Source organism: Heterocephalus glaber, unplaced genomic scaffold (assembly GCF_053883595.1).
Source record: "Heterocephalus glaber isolate CG9 unplaced genomic scaffold, H.glaber_assembly_v1.0 deba00001444, whole genome shotgun sequence".
Taxonomy (NCBI): Eukaryota; Metazoa; Chordata; class Mammalia; order Rodentia; family Bathyergidae; genus Heterocephalus; species Heterocephalus glaber.
In genome coordinates, this window is record NW_028258297.1 from 21,396,830 (window position 1) to 21,414,820 (window position 17,991).

General features: G+C 38.5%; 1 pseudogene across 1 annotated transcript in view; it reads right to left on the minus strand.

Annotated features, from left to right (window-relative positions):
- LOC147827502 (large ribosomal subunit protein eL33 pseudogene) overlaps nucleotides 1-15,421 on the minus strand; it is a 35,653-nt pseudogene extending 20,232 nt beyond the window's left edge. The window contains exon 1 of the transcript XR_015452367.1: nucleotides 1-15,421. This exon is cut by the window's left edge and continues 20,232 nt beyond it. The product of XR_015452367.1 is annotated as a large ribosomal subunit protein eL33 pseudogene (transcript).
- Nucleotides 15,422-17,991: the final 2,570 nt, after the last annotated feature.

Sequence of the window (17,991 nt, forward strand, 5' to 3'; positions counted from 1 at the left end):
GAGCTCACTGCCGGTGATTGTTTTTTCAAGTTCTTGAATGATTTCATCTTATTATAGATAAAAGTTTTAATTTATTTGAAAACTGGATTTTTAAAACTATTCCAATTTCCTCCTACAAAAATACAGGCCCAGCGATTTAGCTCAGTGGTGCCACTGCCTGCCTCACCAGCACAAGGGCCTGAGTTCGATTCCCAGTACAAAAAAAAAATACAGATACACACATTTTCCCAAGAATATCAAGATGTTCCTTAACCACTTGAACTATTAGGAATTCATGAACTTTTATATGCAAACTCTTTCTTTTTAAGAAATGAAGGTCTCACTATTTTGTCCAGGTTGACCCCAAATTCTTGGGCTCACGAGATCCTCCAGCCTCAGCCCCTCAAATATATGAGACAACACGTGGACACCGTGGAGTGCAGCTCTGTGGACACTTTGGTTAAGAAATATGTGGGCTTTTAGAAACATACAGAGTATGTTGTGGTAAGAGTAAAAACTCCTTAAATCTTTAGTTTACAAGTGTAAGGAAACAGAGATACTCATGATGAAAGATGAGAGGCCCCATGTTTATAACGGAGCAAGCAGTTAGATCTTGTAGGCGATTTGCACTCCCAAGAAGAAACACAATCCAACCCTCTTAACTTCCTGAGTTGAATACCCTTTTTCCAACACAGATAGGGAAAAAAGTCTCTCTAGCTTAAAAACTGAGCCTCTTTGGAAACATTCTCCACCCCAGATTTCCTTCAATCTAGGAAGTGTAGCGTTAGGAAATCTCTTTGTATTTGTTTTTCAGTTGTTTTATTTTACCAGCAGATCATAAAGAATTTGTCATCCAGATGAACAGTGGTTGGCTAAGCTGCTCAAGGTCATGCAGTGAGAGAATGTTGCAATCACACCAAGCCTTCTGATTCTCTGCCTGGTATTCTTATGGTTACACCTTATGGATGGCTGCATTTGTTCTTTCACTTCATCAGTCATGGAGCAGATATTATCTAGTTATCTAGGTGTGACTTCTTGACACTATTCAATCGAATTAGAGAGTCTCCCATTTAACCTGGTGATACAGGGGGAATAAATGGAACTCCCAAACCTACTAGGTATCCAAAATGCAAGTTCGTGTCCTCCAAAATCGAAGAATGAATTCGAGGGACAACAGAGGTTAAGAGTAGGAAAAGTTATTGAGAGAAAGACAGATTCCTCTAAGAGAGACAGAAGGGGGACCAGAAAGTGGGTTGCCCGCCCACACCGCTTCTCAAAGCTGTTTTATGGGACAAAGCCATGTGGTGAGGTGGGTACAAAATGGGACAAAGCTATGAGACCCAATGGAAAATCACAAGGTGGGCATGAGGTGGGACAAAACCATGACCAACCAATAAGATTACAAGTACAGTCACCCAGGTAATATTGATTAAATGGAGATCAAATGGGAAAACAAGTCACATACAAGGAATTTCCCATTTAGAATATCAATCACTGCTATCCCTAGGGGAAGTAGTACCTCTTTTCTTTTTATAATGCTAACTAGTGAATATGCTTCAATTGTTCTCCATGTTGGCTCCTCGCCTTGTTGGCTTCTGGAGGGTTGGCTCTTTAAGGGAGGGCCCTGTCTAACTGCCTACAAGATATCTAATTAACTTACCTATCTAGAGTACTGGTACCACCTAATGATAGTTTTATCAGGCATTTAGTGCATTTTCTACTTATGTTATTTTTTGTTTGTGATGGATTTTTCAGAACATGATGTGTCAATGGAGAAACATTGTACATTTCATTACATGCACTGAGTTATAAGAGTGGACAAAACAGGTTCATTCATTCACTGAATAAATATTATTGGATTTCTACTCTGTGCTAAATAGTAGACCAACTAAAAGAACACTGCAATGAAGTAGACAATTTACAGTCTGGCAGCGAAGACTTTAAATAATTGTATATGACACATCACTAAGGAGAAGTTTATGTGACAAGGTATGCTTTTCAGGAGGGCCAACATACTCTTGGGGCTCAAAAAAGATTTCCAAGGGAGAAAAGTTGCTTAGTCTGGGATCTAGAAGATGAGCAATAATTGCCTAAGCAAACAGGAGGTGGGCAGCAGAAGCAAATTACTGAAACAACTTGTCTCTGACTTGATGACATCTTATCAATACAGTAGAAGGCAGCAGACATTTAAATAATTGTTAAATTTACTTCATATAAATACGGGGAAATGTAATTGTAACTGAGAGAATTTTTTAAAATGTCACTTGAGTTTTTCCAGGAAGAATAAATAAAATTTCTGACACAGAGAAGTGGAATGAACATTTCACAAGGTATTACAAAACTGCAGCAACAAGGACATTATAATATACACATTTGTAAAGAACCAATGGGTAGAAGGCAAGAAGCCAATGCCAAAATGGATGGAACTTAAGGTGAGAAGTAAAAACTAAAGAGGATAAAGGAAATATATAATTGTAGAATCTTGGCAGCAGAAGGAAAATCAGTTCAATGGTTCACTGATGATTGGCTTCAGATCGTAACAGTGAACATCATGCTATGAAATTTAGATTTGATTATAATATCAATGAGACATCAATGTTTTGTTGAGCAGGGAATAAAATGATTTAAGCCCTTTCTAAAGGCATGGTTGGAATGTTACTGGTCAAGAGAAGAGATAAGAATCAAGACATCCATGAGGAATCTATTGCAATAATCAAGGCAAGAGATCCAAGCCCAGAATGTGTCAGTGATATTAACAATGAAATGGGAAGAGGTGAACAAATGATAGTGGTGTCTCAAAAATAAAATGAGCATGACAACTCACTGTATTGAGAGAAAGGTTTAAAAGTATGCCTCTGCCTTCTCACTTGAGTCAAAAATGAAGAATCAATAATAATTCGAGGGGCAATGTGGACTGCTAGTCTGTGCATGTTGCAAAAAGCAATGCCTGGTGGCCAGGCAGAAATGAGGGCTAAGGCACAAACAGACTCTGTGGGCCTGCTGTGTGCACTTGCACGACTTGCTGTGTAACCAGTTCTTGTCATCAAAGTCTGCATTACTTTCCTCCTCACTGGACAAAATACCCGACACCCACAACTGAAAGGAGGAGAGGTTTATTTTGGCTCACAGTTTGTAGAAATTTCTGTCCAGAGATGACCAGCTTCAAGCCAGGACAGCACTGCACAGGGGCAGAGTGGAGGCACTGAAAGGAGGAGCTGCAGAGGGAGATAAAGCTTTCAGGCCACATCCACAGTGATGGCCTCTTCTGACCAGTCTCCACTTCCCAAAAGCAAGTCAGCTAAAAACCCACGTAATCCGATCACCTTCCAAAAGCCCTGCCTATACATACATGAGGATCTTGGGAGAATATCTAGATAGAAACCACAACATCAGACAAGTAGAAGTGTCTTTATTGTCTTTATTGGTGTGATGCTATATAGTTTAAGAATTAGTGATGCCTTTAGATTAAAGAAATAGTTCATTTAATTATTAACAGTGCTGCTATAAAGACAAGATATTTATAAGTGAAAGCTAAAGGTTAACTTGTGTTTCAGTATAAAATAACAAATCACAGTATAAAACTATAACAAATCATGAAGAAAAACCAATCTAGTTTCGAAAAATATTCATATTTACATTTATATTTAACACTATCCCTTCGTAGTAGTTTTACGAATAGAATGTTTTGCCTTTTTTATTGTCTTCTGTTGGATCCATACACCTTATTGTCCTCATGTAGATAAATACAAAACAAAAAAACTGAACTAACCCAAAAGACCATAGTCACTGTAGGTAGGTGATAATTTTTTCTATCCCTGGGTTTCTCCTACCTGAATCAATAAGAAAAAGACATGTGATGTTCCAGAAATACCACTGAGAAATGACTCTGCGAATGAGCTTTTACTCCTTTCTATAGATTACTTCTATTATTTATCTCTAAATGTGTCTGTGATATTTCTTTGTTTGGTGCCTCCACAGGTAAACCAAGCTAAAGAAAAAGCCTGACTTTGGAGAACATATGATTCTGCAGACTTAACTGATATGAGTAGGGTAATAAAATAAGACATGACAAAAATACATCCCATTTTCTAACTCTGGGGGATGATTCTCATTTTAATGATGGTGGGGAAATGACAAGGTGACAGTTTAAAAGGTGAGAAGTTCAGTTTGTGCCAGATTTAGCTTTGATGGGTGGCAGTGTATGGATGAGCCCATGTCACTCAAGCAGAAGCAGATGTACAACCTGAACATACCTGGGGATAAAAAATTTGGAAACCATCTTCAAACATATGGTGAGAGCTGTCCTTCCAGAAAATAAGTAAAGTAATAGAACACAGATTTCAATCTTAAGCCTTAGATGAAGAAGAAATAATTAACTAAGAAAAAATAAAAATACCAACTCAAATGCCCAGGCTTGAAAAGTATTCAAGAGAGAAGAGACTTAGGCATTATCAATGAGAACCTACAGATTTGGGAAAATTTAAACAAATAGATTTTGTAGAGAAAGTTGGAGCTTTTTGTAAAGTAGCATATGAAAGATTTTATTCCCATAAGCTCCAACTAGAAAAGTTATTTCTTAAAAAGTTCTTCCAAGAAGGCTTTGATCAAGGTACAGCTGATTCTATGACTTCTCTGTCATATTGTTGACTGACATGTTCATGTAAACACACAATGTGTCCTGCACAGGAAAAATGCTGCAAATACTTGACTGATGAAATTTAATGCAGAATTTATGTAACATCTACAATTATTTTTGGTCCTGCAGAAGCCACAGAGATAAATAAATCATATTCTTGCCCTCTACTGCCTCACAGTCTATGTGGACAGAGAAATATATAGAGCCATATGCAAAGCTAGATAAGTTGTTTTACTGAATGTAAACAGAAGAAAGGTACTCAGAAGGTGCTGTGAAATTAATGGGAAGCTGGAGGACCAGGCTGGAGCATGGACACCCACAAAAGTAAGACAGGAGGCTAAGCTGCCACCACAAAGGAGTCATAGAAAGAGTCTGCTGAGGATATGTCCAACCAGGTGAAAAGACCATTTTCTTCCCTCAGAGGGAATATAAAATTGACTTACTTAGATCAAAGGCCCTTGGATGGAGCAGTGAAATAAGTAGGATTTCAGTATCAAAATTCGAGGAGACATTAGGAAGAACCAGTGGATACTGACTAGCAAAACAACCCAGTCCACAGGTAATTAACATCATAATGAGTATAGAAGGTGCTACAGCATACAAGATGGGAAAAATAAGATTAGAGGATAAATAATAAGCATGAAAAATATGGATTTTTCTATGCATAAATTATAGACATATAAATAATAAAATATCTGAGAATTGTTTTATGTTTCAAAATGTTTGCTGTGGGAGAAGGAAAATAAATCAACCTGAACATTAGGTTTAAATTAATATTAACAATTGAGGACATGAGCCAAGATCGAGGCCTGGTTTATGTCCCCACATGGAATATCTAAATAGACAAAGCAATGGTTTTCAGCCTATATGATATTAGACATTGAAAGATAATGCTCTCTGGACAGTTTTCAGTGTGGGACTCCAGGAAGAGGAACCAAGGCAGAACCTCAGCAGACTTCCAAGGTTGAGAACCCAAACTAAGAGGAAAAATCAAGGCAGAGCTCACAGGGGAAATGAGATGGATCAGAGAGGATTACATGTAACGAGGAGGCTCTGGAGATCTGCACAGACTCCACTGGCTGAGGGTGATCAGCACATACACACACAGAGACCAGCAGAGGGCCACGGTAGATAGAACCTCCCAGAAGAGTTAGAGGAAACTGTTTGTAGCTCATATGCAGAAAATCCTGGAAAATCTCATAATTCATGAGAATTTGGGTAGGGTATTTAGACAACTCTTTTCTCAGTAATTAATCCTAGAATAAACTCGTACCCACTAATACATCGTTTTGTTTTGTGTTGTGTTGTGTTTTGTTTGAGATAGGGTCTCATTCTGTAGTCCAGGCTGCCTTTGAACTCACTATATAGCCCAGGCTAGCCTTGAACTCAAGATGATGCTCCTGCCTCAGCCTCCCAAGTGCTGAGATTACAGGCATCTGCCACCATGCCTGCCCCTGTTAATAAATCTTAAAAGCAAAAACTGAAATGATTACATGTTTTCTAAGTACCTTAACTGTATACAAATTGACTTGTGGTTAATAATCTAAAAAAAGTAGGATGTTTAAAGTCCGACACAAACATATCCAGAGGCAAAAACACAATATATTACAAGTAGATAGCCAAGGCTCCCCATTGCCACCTACCAATATTGTACCTCACTCATTGCCATGGTCACATGTGGATTCCCTTTTGACCTGATGATAGAGACAAAAATGGCTCCTTTTGTTCTGTATGGCTCAGGCTGAAAGTGAGTGCTTTGGGTACATGTGCTATCAGCTGAAAATAGATTACCTGAAAGAAACCAATCAGAGGAAATCCTCAACCATGTTGTATAAAAAGAGAGGTGGTCTAAGATAAATATATATACAGATTCACATGTACACAGTGAGAATAGACTTGTTCATTGGCCAGGGGCCTGCAAGACAGCACATGTCCCACAGAAGTAAAACTCAAAACCACTAATGCAGAGTGGCCCAGGCAGTTGGTGTTAGCCAGATTCAGCCAATGGCCACCCCAGTGTTGGCAAGTACATAGTAACCATAATGGCGGAAGAAATTCTATGGGTAGAACCAGGATAAACACACCCTCCCTGAGGTTACTCTAACCACTGATACTGCTGCCAGCATCCAACCAGCCAGCCACAGCAATCTAGAAGGATGGTAAGAGACCAATGTGGAGTCCAGATGTGGAGTCTAGATGTGGTACCATTCCTTAATGATATCAAAACACTCATTTCATGTCCAATTAATAACACTGGACCCTGTACTAAGGAAGGAATTATTATGCATTTTGACCAAAATAGACACAAATTTCAAGGAGAATGAGACTGCCCTACTTATTGTACAAGGAGCTAACATGAGATCCCCTCTAACATGGGTACAAACCAAGAAACTCACTTTTCAGAAAAGAAGGCATGGATGTGGGTGCATAGCATGGACCAATCACATCACATACTGCACCATTCAGAGACCAGTGGTTTAATAGAGTGATGAGACAGCTTTGTAAAAGCACCGGTGAGATCAGAAGTAGAGGATGATTCTATGTGTGGATAGGACAGTATTCTTCACAGTGTATATATATTCTAAATCTAAAATCATCATAATGTATGTGACCTCAATAGGCAGAATACTTGAATATAGAAACCTTAAAATAGAAGTATAAATGGCCTCATTAGGGGAATCTTTGCTACCATTTCTGCAACTCTAGGATCTATAGGTTTAGTGGCCTCTCAACAAGAGAATACATTCACTAAAGTACAAAACAAGAATTGAATTAAACTTTAAGCCAAGATTATTACCTGGCCACATCAGGTTCTTATGACAAGAGACCAGCATGGAAGAAAAGACATAGCCATATGGTTAGAAGTAATAGACCGTGATCAATAGGACAAGGTAATGGTCTCAAACAGTGGGGAGTCCATTTGGTACACACGTGCTTGCTGGAATGTCTCTTCATTAATAGGTTTTCTAATTTTATTGTAAATGGACATGAGTGATGGGCATAGGTTTTATAATCAGGGATGCACACTCTTCAGAATTAGAGCCAGGATCATTTCATCAAGAAATCTGGACCAAATGGTATGGTAGCCAAGTTGTAGAGAAAGAGAACCAGAGGATAGCCAAGGAAGGAGACAATAAGGATGAAGTTGCAAGCTTGTCGCCAGTTGTAGAAATAGAACTGAGATACATCCCACTAATCTTTCTCAGCCAAGCTGACCCTCCCATAAGCACTGCTTCCAAAGCTCAGCAGACACAGCTAAAAACCTCACTGCGTGGACTGTAATGATTTCCTCAGCTACTGGGAGCCTAAGCAAATGGTTAAAGACACTCAGTTGAGTGCTCTGCCAATTGGCCCCAGCAGAAGAGCGATATAATTTCAGGTCACCTCTCCTTCCTGTAATAGTTTATATCCAATCAGTGCTTGATGAATAGAATAAAAGGTCCAGCTCTGAAAAACAATCCAGGTTAGATCCCTGGGATCTGCTAGACATTCTTACGGTTGTGTCACAGTCAGCTTCTCCTTTTGCCCATTCTTCTCCCTGCACTCCAGCACTGAGAATACCAACAAACCTGCCTAGAAACCCTGACTTCTATTTTACCTTCCGGGAAACCTTATCTACAACAGTTTCCTATTTAGGTCCATAAACACATAAAAAATAGATACACTTAAGAAGTTCAACATGAGACCTAGTCCGATGCTTTTTCATGACAAGTGATGTAAATTTTTATTTAAATTTTTATTTTCGTTAAATTTTTAATAGATTAAGAATGCGTGCAAGCTACAGAATCAAGATGCAACTGGCTTGTTTGATCCATAGGTCTGAACTTGCAGTTAGAGTGCTCTGCCCCAAGAGACAGTGAACATCTTAAGCTGTTGAAATGCTCCTCAGTGTGATTGTTTTAAAATATATTTTAAAGTCATACATGCAAAGATAAGGAAAAATTATTATTTTGCACGATTATGAAAGCTCATGTGTATAAAGACAAAATTGAAATAAAATTAAATTGAAAGAGAAATGAATCATTAGAATCAATATTTCCTTCTAAATCACCCTAATCTTTGCACTGGAATCAAACTGCTTTCAGCATTTATATACTTTGGTTTCTCACCAAAATCCCTGTAGACAGCCTTCTTCAGCTGCCAATATGTCTCCATCACAGCCTCAAGTGGTCTGTTCATTTTGATTAGGCTGTGGGAGCTAATTTAGAGCATGGCCTTTGTGTGTCTATAGCAACCTAATCAGCTAGGAAGATTCTCTGATGCCCTGGAATGTGTTCCATCCTCATGTCACTGAAGCAGAATGACAAAGACTCTGGTCATCAAAGTTTATCTTAGGATGAGCTATAACTCTCCAAGGAAATTCTTAGTTAAAACTATCAAGTTTTAAATCACTGCCAGAATGTTCATATTTCAGACAGTAATTCCAAGGAGCTCAAAGGTGGGTGGTCTTTGCTAGGTCTCATTTCCCTAACTAGAAGGTCAGCATTTTGAAGGAATAGGTCACATTCACCTCCACAGTCCCTGCAGCATCTTAGATATAACATGGTTTTATCTACGTTTATATAACAAGGCAATTTATAGGAAGATTCTCTGTTATTTCAAGGTTTTTCTTCTTTTTCCCCAAAGAAAACTCCCCAGAACATGATAAAGGCATCCTTTCTCCAGTAGTAAAGATAGACTAGAATTGTGTTCTAGAGTTCTAAGATCTTCCCTACTGCTACTCCCTCCAGTGGTCACACACACACACACACACACACACACACACACACACACATTTTCTTCAGCATCAGACAAGAGAATATGCCAGGCAAAATATGACAGTCTTGAAGAAAATGACCAAGACCAATTGGGCTTGTCTTTTCAGAACAGGCAGGCTGAGATATCTAGAGGATACAGAGTCAGAGGATTTTCAAGAAGGAATGGTCAAAATTCAAAACACATGGTTAGATCCTTAAGGCTAGAGAGAAGAGATTTTCTGATTTGGGTTTATGGGCTTGGTGGTGACCAGCTCCCAATCAAATGAGTGGGAGTTTAAGAAGTGCCAGACAGCCTCAATGAAGAGGCCGGATTTGGGGATCAGGGCCACCATCTCTGAATAGGTCACATGAACCTGGGCATCAGCAGTGATTTCTCTCCAATTTAAGAACTATAAACTCTAAACATGTCCACAAGATGGGACTGAGATCCCCAAATAGACCAATGGACATTTTAGTAGTCCTTGAACTGAATGAAACTTAATTTACCATATAAATATATGTATATTTTTACCCCCGAGTATGGGGAAGCAATTTATACTTATTGTATCTGTTTTTAAAACAAATAGAAAAATTAACATTTGGCCAAGGCTCACTTGATACTATGTTAAGTTCTTTATAAGTATCACTTTATTTATTCCTCACAAGTTAGGCATTATTATTATCCATTCCACTGAGACAGCCAGGGTACAAGAAAGTTAAATAATTTGTCTATGTGCATCTGATTGGTGACAATGGTGGGCTGTAAACACAGGACATTTACCTCCAGAGCCCAGGATTTTGTCTGCCTACTTCTCAATTTTTATGATTTGTGTTTAGATGTCCCCGCAAAAGCCTCATGCGGAAGAGGTGGGACTTTCTTTTTCAAAGGCAGTTGAATCTGGAGTGTGTGATGCTTGGGTTAAGGGCGTGTGATTACTAAAGCACTACATATGAGTGATTAGTTTGGCGCTGCCCTAATCCTGGTAGTCTGAATAAGATAAAAGGGGCAGAAAGATGCTGTTAAACTCTCTTCTTGCCTTTGCTATTGTGTGGGCACCATGTTGTTTCTCCTCTGAGATGCCTGAGGGTCACCCCTGCCTTGGAACCAGCCGATTATAGACTGAAACCTCTATGAACTGTAAGCCAAGAAAAAACCTTCCCCTCTAACTTTGGGTGTTGGGTGTTTTGTCTCAGCAATGAGAGAAAAGTAACTAACAGATCAATGAATGCAGAAACTCTCAGAAAAATTCTCTAAACATACTAGGGTTTGTTCCCAGGTACAGAAGAAGAGGGTAAGGGAGTTTGGCTGAGCTTGGTTGCTGACAGCACTTGTTGAAAAGTAAATTTTAATCAAAGGACAATGAAAGCCTTTTGCTGATATATTTGTCAATTGAACAAAAATCTAAAATACAGTGTGTGTTTAAATACAAAATAATGTATTGCAATAAAAGACATGTTTGAAGCAAGGTGGGTATTTTTGATGGGAGATTAATGACAATGTAGTTCTCAGTGCAATATTTTTTTTTTAATTTTAAACATTAACTATATTTCTCAATCAATCCTTGTGCATTCTCTCTCACTCAAGTCTTGTTCTAATCCTTGAAGATGGCATGATACGTAGCAAAGAACATGGAATTAGAACAATTTATTTCCGTTTCTGGCTTTACCATTCACAGACTGGGTGTTCTAGGGCATAGTATTAAAATACTTGAATTTAGTCTTCAGTAAAATGAGGACAATAATTTCCACTATGTAGGTAGTTTAGTTGATTAACTGACATAATACACATAAAACTCAGGACCCACGGCTGCTGCTCAATAGTTAAGAGTTCCCTTTGCCCTGCTTTGACTGAAGTATTTTCCTGATGAAGGGACACATGTGCAATCAGCCACCAAGTCTGAAAGTGTCTCCCTACAGCAAGGAGCAGGAAGGGCTGTTCAAGCTAGAAATAGCAGATTTCCTATTCCGCATATGTAGATGTGCTTTAATTAAGTAATTAAGCCAGGACCTCAATTACATTTAAATACTTCTCCTAATACTTTAAATACTTGCTTTAGTGCTTTTGTATTTTAAAACCAATACTTTTGATGTTTTAGCATTGGTGTTTGAGGATGTTTCTTAGGTTTAGAATTTGATTCATATTCTAAGGACTTTAAGGTCCATTTCCTCCCATTCTGCAATTTTGTTTTTAATGGTCCCAAATACCTAGACCTTTATTAACCTACCATAAGTTAGAGGTACTCATTTGCCTCCTTCACCATTGTCAAATTCTATGTTTGTGATATTGAACAGACTTCTAAATGTCAGAACCAATAAGGCTTCTCGAAATGAGTACTGAACCAGCAATCTTAACACTTGAATTCTCACATTCCCTCTGCTATTATCAACAGGACTTTAGGCAAGCAGCTTTTTGAAGAGCATGCCATTTCTCATTCACTTCTGTACTCAAGAGATTGGTGGGGTGCCTAGAACAAGCAAAAACTACACAAAAATTTATTGAACTAAATAATTTATTAATCAATTAGAGAATCAACGTAAAGATCACAAGCTAAATAACTTGGCTCATTTTCAGCTGGCTACCTTATGTTATTAATAGTCCATGGTTTTGATCTGAGAGTGTTAAGGAGATAAAATGAAAAATTCTGAAAATTACTTATTTCACTTTTCAATAATGAACTTTTAAGAATTTTCAACTGTATTTTCCAGTCTTTGAGAATTTCTCATAGTTTCTCATCACCTAAATCTAGGCAGCCTATAACAATGTTTTTTACACCTGTCCTCATCTATTTTATTGATTTCCCCTATGTTATGGATCCCATGTTTATGTCCCTCCAAAATTCATATGTTAAAATCTAATCCCCAGTGTGATGATACATGGACTTGGGGCCTTTGGATTAGTGCCCTTATAAGAAGAGACATGCAAGAATAAAAGGGCTTACTCTGTTCCCCTGCACACACCATCATGATGTGAGGAAATGAGGAAGACAGCTCTAACCGGATCCAAGCCATGCTGTCTGCCTGATATTACACGTCGTTTCCAGTGCTCTGGGAAATAAACTTCTGTTAAGTCACTCAGGCTATGGTCCTTCTTATAATAGCCCAAAATGACTAATTTCCAATCCTTAACACTAGCATTACATTGTAGTTCTGATATAGGAAAAATATAACTCTCAACCTGCTAGATATCTTGCCTGGTTCATGCCCCCCCAAATATTGAAGAGTGCATTCTAAGGGACCAAGGAGTTTAAGAGTAGGAGAGATTTACTAAGAGAAAGCTCCTAAGAGACAGGAGGCGTCCCAAAAGGGGGTGGACGCAGAAGTTCTTGATCAAGGGTAATTTATACAACATATCCACATGGGGGTAACAACATGGGTCAAACTAGTAACAACCTGTAGGATTACCAATATAGCTGTTTTGCTAATATCAGTTCAGTAGGGAAACGAGTCATGTAGCCAGGGAATATGGAAAGAACAAAGGAATTCTTGGAAAGGGAGCAGAGTATGGGTCCAGGTGTTCTGGTCACCTACCTAGTGTGCTTGATGTGTATCTGGGCCCACTGGACCAGGTAGTACTAATTACAGTGTGACCTCAAACTGCAGTTTAACTCTAGAAAGGCATGTAAACCTTTCTATTGCCTCTCCATCCTGAGGTCTGGCTGTATTCAGATTTGCTTTCAGACTTCCTTGAAGGCCAATGCCTCTCTGACTGTATATTAATTTCTATCTAACTTAGCTGTCTATAATTGTTCAATTTCAGTTATACATTTTAAAAATCTATTTTAAAATCTGAGTGTAATGAATCTGCTTGACATGACTGCTGCCACGTTAAGTTGTAACTTCCATGGTTGCCCCATGGGTAATTCTCACCACAGAGTTTTCCACCTACTATAAATGGACAAAACTAGTAAAGTGGCATGTGGAGCTTTATAATCAGACTGTGGTGCTGGGAATGTGCCTGATTCTTTGATTTTAGCTAGAGATAAACCAAATACATTCTGGCTTGGATGAAATCACATTTGTCCTGCCAAATATACATATCTCTCTCTACTTCTGAACCAAGATCCACTTGATTTTGCTGCCACCTTGACCACGCTTCTCTCATAAGTCCCCAATAAATTGCACTCTGTGAGCTTCTGATATATCTACCTGTTTTCTTTGGTCTTACAGCACTTTGGGGCCAGTTCTAATATACTGTGCATTAGTCAGCTTTCCCACTGACGAATACCCAAAGCCCATAATTTAAAGGAGGAGAGATTTTACTTGGCTCATGTTTTAAGATGATTCAGTGCACAGTCAGCTGTCTCATCATGGCCGAGCAAAGCTCCTCAATTTGTGGCCCTGAGGAAGCAAAGTACAGGAACAGTGCTGGGGAGAAAAGGGTGAGGGGCCCCACCCTGACCCAAGGCCGCACCTCCATGACCTTCCAGATACACCGAGACTCGTGCTCCACTAATGCCCTGGATGGAACCCAAAGCCAGTCAAGTTGATATTGCCCCTTAACGGTCCCATACTGGGTCCAAGTTTTTCTGCAACACTGAGCTTGTCCCTTACTCATTTCCAACTTTGCAATCTGTCATTTACATCATTAAAATCACAAGTGGATAGCAGAACATTTATAAACAATGGTTTTAAGCAGAAACATAGAAGTGTTTAAAATAGAGATAAAATTTGACTTCATAACCAACGAAATCTGTAACTGCAAAGTTCTTTCTCGTGGTCCCATTTTACATCTTGTTGCCAGCTGAATGTGTAAGTTGCCAAATGAAAGTGGTAGTTCCAGCTAACCCTATGTTATACAATAAAGGCAATTATTAAGTTATTACTGCTGGTTCTGCACCTGTATGCTCCACATCTATGGATTTCATTAATGGCAGATCCAAAATATTTAGGAAAAAATTACAAATGTACTGAACATGTAAAGACTTTTCTTGTTGCTATTGTTTCCTAAGCAATACAGTATTACAAGTATTTACATAGCGTTTACCTTGCATTAGGTATTATAAGTAATCTGGAGGTGAGGTGAAGCATACAAGAGGATAGGTTATATACAAATGTTGCACCATTTTACATAGGAGACTTGAACATCTCCAGACTTTGGAATCAGCAGAAGGATCCTGGAAAAAAATCCCTGCAGATACCAAGGGACAACTATGTATTCCAACATACATAGAAAGCTCTACTAATCATGTATTCTTTTGGCTAAAATCTTTGCATATGAAAGAGTTTATAGGCTATTTCCAGAATATAGCTACAAATATTTATAAGAGAAACTGCAGCATTGTTTCTGTGAGTATTCTACTACTGATGTTTGAGGACAAAGAAGCTGGCCATTCCTGCCATTGAGAATTTCACTGCGCCTCACTTCTGTGATCAGATATATTTATTCATGGTCAAGGACAATTGGTGAGTAAGTAAGAGGAGGTCCTCAGACTGCATTCTCCTTCATATAAAAATTAGTCCATTATGAAATAAGCAAAATTAATTATAGATGTTACTGAATACTATTCAAACTAAAAATATGGCAAGAAATATATGAAAAGTAGGATAAATCTAAAATCTTAATTTAGTGTAATTCCAGAAAATGTATGAAATACAAATTTGGTTTTTAAAGGTTTGGCTTCTTATATAAATGTCTTAACTTCCCACAAATAATAAAATGTACAGTAAATATTTTAAATAACTCTTTTTTTTTTTATAAGAGCACAAATCCACTTTTATTTTTCATTGGTTTAAATCCTTGAGGGGCACAGCATCACACAGGTTCAGTGTCCAATGGCCTTAGCAGGAAGGTTACTCTGGAACTTGGCCTGAACCATGCTGCTGTTTCCATGGCCCGAGTTACTTTTCCCCAGATCACTCTGGCTTTGTCTGAGTCGCCGCCTGGAGTCACTGTGCTGTTTTTCACTTTGTACACTTAAACACATCTCTTGCCCAAGTAGAATTCAGTTTCATAGCGAGCATAAACATCTTCAATTTTAGGAAGAGCTGTGTGTTCACTTTGGTTCCAGAGACCTTGGTCATAGCCAGCAAAAATGGCCTTGGGCCACAGTCTTCCGGACACATTTGCCTTTTAGAAGTCCTGTTCCCAGCAGGCCTCACAGGCACCAAGATGGCTTTAAATAAGTATCATGAGGCCTACAAAAATAATTAGGGAATACAGAGGAAGACACAAATCTTTCACATCAGTTTGAGCCAAATAAATGGTTTACCAATTGACTGCAAATGCCTCACCTGTAATGTACACATTTTTATGATAGAAATTCATAAATCTGTGTGCGTAAAACTAAAAGACAGAAGATAGAAAAAAAGTCATTCCAAAGCAATAAAGAGCATGAAAGCTAATAGATCTGCCTTCCCTCTTGGCCTCCCGTATTATTTCCCCATCTGTAGCCCATCCTCGTCTATCTGCAATAATATCCTCAAATTAACCAGCATGTTATTTTTTATTTTTTGTTATTTGGATGAGATAAAGTACCACACCTAGTAGCTTTCGGAAAGTTTGACATCTAGAAAGAAGAAACAGAACAACAAACGAGACACAGTTGGCAAATTACAAATAATTCTCACCATTTCATTCGATAAAAATACACACTTAAATGCTGAGTGGCAGCACACCTGTAATCCCAGCTCTGTGGGAGGCTGAGGCAGGAGAATCACAGGTTTGAGCCTGGGCAACTTACAGAGACCCTGTCTCAAAATAAAAAGGGGGTGCTGAGGATGTACCTAGGCAGTAGAGTACCCCAGAGTTCAGTTCCCAGTACCACAAACCAACCAACAAAAATTGCTGAGTTGCATACTATAGGCTTTATTGCTGTAGGAGTTTGGAAAAGGAAAAGATTAATATGAACAGTAGTAATTTCAAAAGCCTTTATTCGTGCCCGGGTTTTTAAGTGGGGGCATTAGGAAAACTGAGAGTGGTTTTAGAAAAACAAGAGAATGGTCTTGGGGTAGAATGTTCACTGCCTCTAAAATAGTCAAACACCGATAGAAACAATACTTAAAACATTTACTTAGGTACCAAAGAGCCAGTTTCTGCAATTGGAAAGACATTCGTTTCCACTATCTTTATGCCCCATCGGTGCATTTGAGTGTGAAGCTTGCATCTACCTAGAGCATCATTATCAATTTGAGGACTTAAAAAAAATATAGAACTCCTGTAAGTGACTGAAACCAAATCTCCAGAAGTATAAAGCATTTATAGTTTTTACAAGCCTCAGGTAACTTTGGTGGTTGGCCTGGCTTAAGAATTACTGGCTTTGAGGTAAATATATATACAGTATTTGTCAAGATTTTCTTAAGCCTCACAACAATTACTAATATCTGCAACAGTGATCAGAATGGGACTTGCTGCCTTTGGTAGTGGAGCTCTCAGCGTTGAACTCACTTCCCTCTTTGCATATTTTCTGCACTCCTGGCTCTGCGCTTAGAACTGTGTTAGTGAAGACCATGAGAAGATGGTCTTTGGTTCTAAGAAGGAGGACACATGAATAAGAGTAATAATTAATAATGGTCTACTTCAGTAGTACAACTCCCTTACTTCAAAACAATATTATTCAGTAACCACAGAATTGCAAAATTGTGTGATTGCAAAGAAATAAACCAAACCCTTTTAACTGCTTTTAGTCTAAACCACTTATTAGTATTTAACTAGATTGTACTCACAGCTCACTCAGAATTTATGTTAAAACTTGTGACACCCTAGGCTGCTGCCCAACAAGCTCCCTTGTGTCCTGGTTACTGATCAGGACTTTCAGGCCTTTGAATCTTGGCAGGCTTAATGAGATGCAGCTATGATAGCATTTCAGGTGTCCTGAAGATTCAAGTGAGAAGCATTCAGTCCAAAACAGGTTTCCAGCAGCACAGAAAAAATTATACCATGTAGTAAATGCCTTCCATTGTTCATAGAAGACCAGCGGGGCACAAATTCCTATTAGGAAAATATCAGAACATTTAGCTGTCAAGCCTACACTTTCCAGGAAACTTATATTTACTGTGATTAAAAGAATTCTACACAAAGTAAGCCCCAATGTTATGTTTACAAAAAAGAATACTATATATTATATAAATATATAAAATACATATAAATTTATAAAAGAATTATATATATATATATTCATTTGGCAACTGCTAAGCGCCTTCTATGTGCCAGGAATTATATGCTAGAGATGCCAAGATTAAATAACACTATTAATTGTATAGTCTAGAAGTGAAAACTAATGTAAACAAATATTGGCAACATACTATGACAAGTGCTAGATACAGATATAGTGCTTTACTGGAGAGGGAGGGCACAATCAACACCTCCTTAGGAAGCATGTGGAATGAATTAGGAGTAAATGAGACATATGAGAGTTCTCTACCAGAATAGGTAGGAATCCCCTTACTGGAGCTGTGGAGGGATGATGGGGATCCTGGGGTGCGAGTATTTCACCACTGTCCCACTGTCCTTTCCACCTGGGACACTTCTCCCTCACCCAACTACACACAACTGCCTAGCTGCTATTCTCAGGGGTCCTAATATGGCCGAACCATTAAAAATTGGGTGGGCCCTTCGTAATGAGGCTCCCCAGATTAACAAAAAAAAGTCAGTGAAACTTGAACAATGGATAGATGTTCTTTCGGCTGGGATACCATGGACAA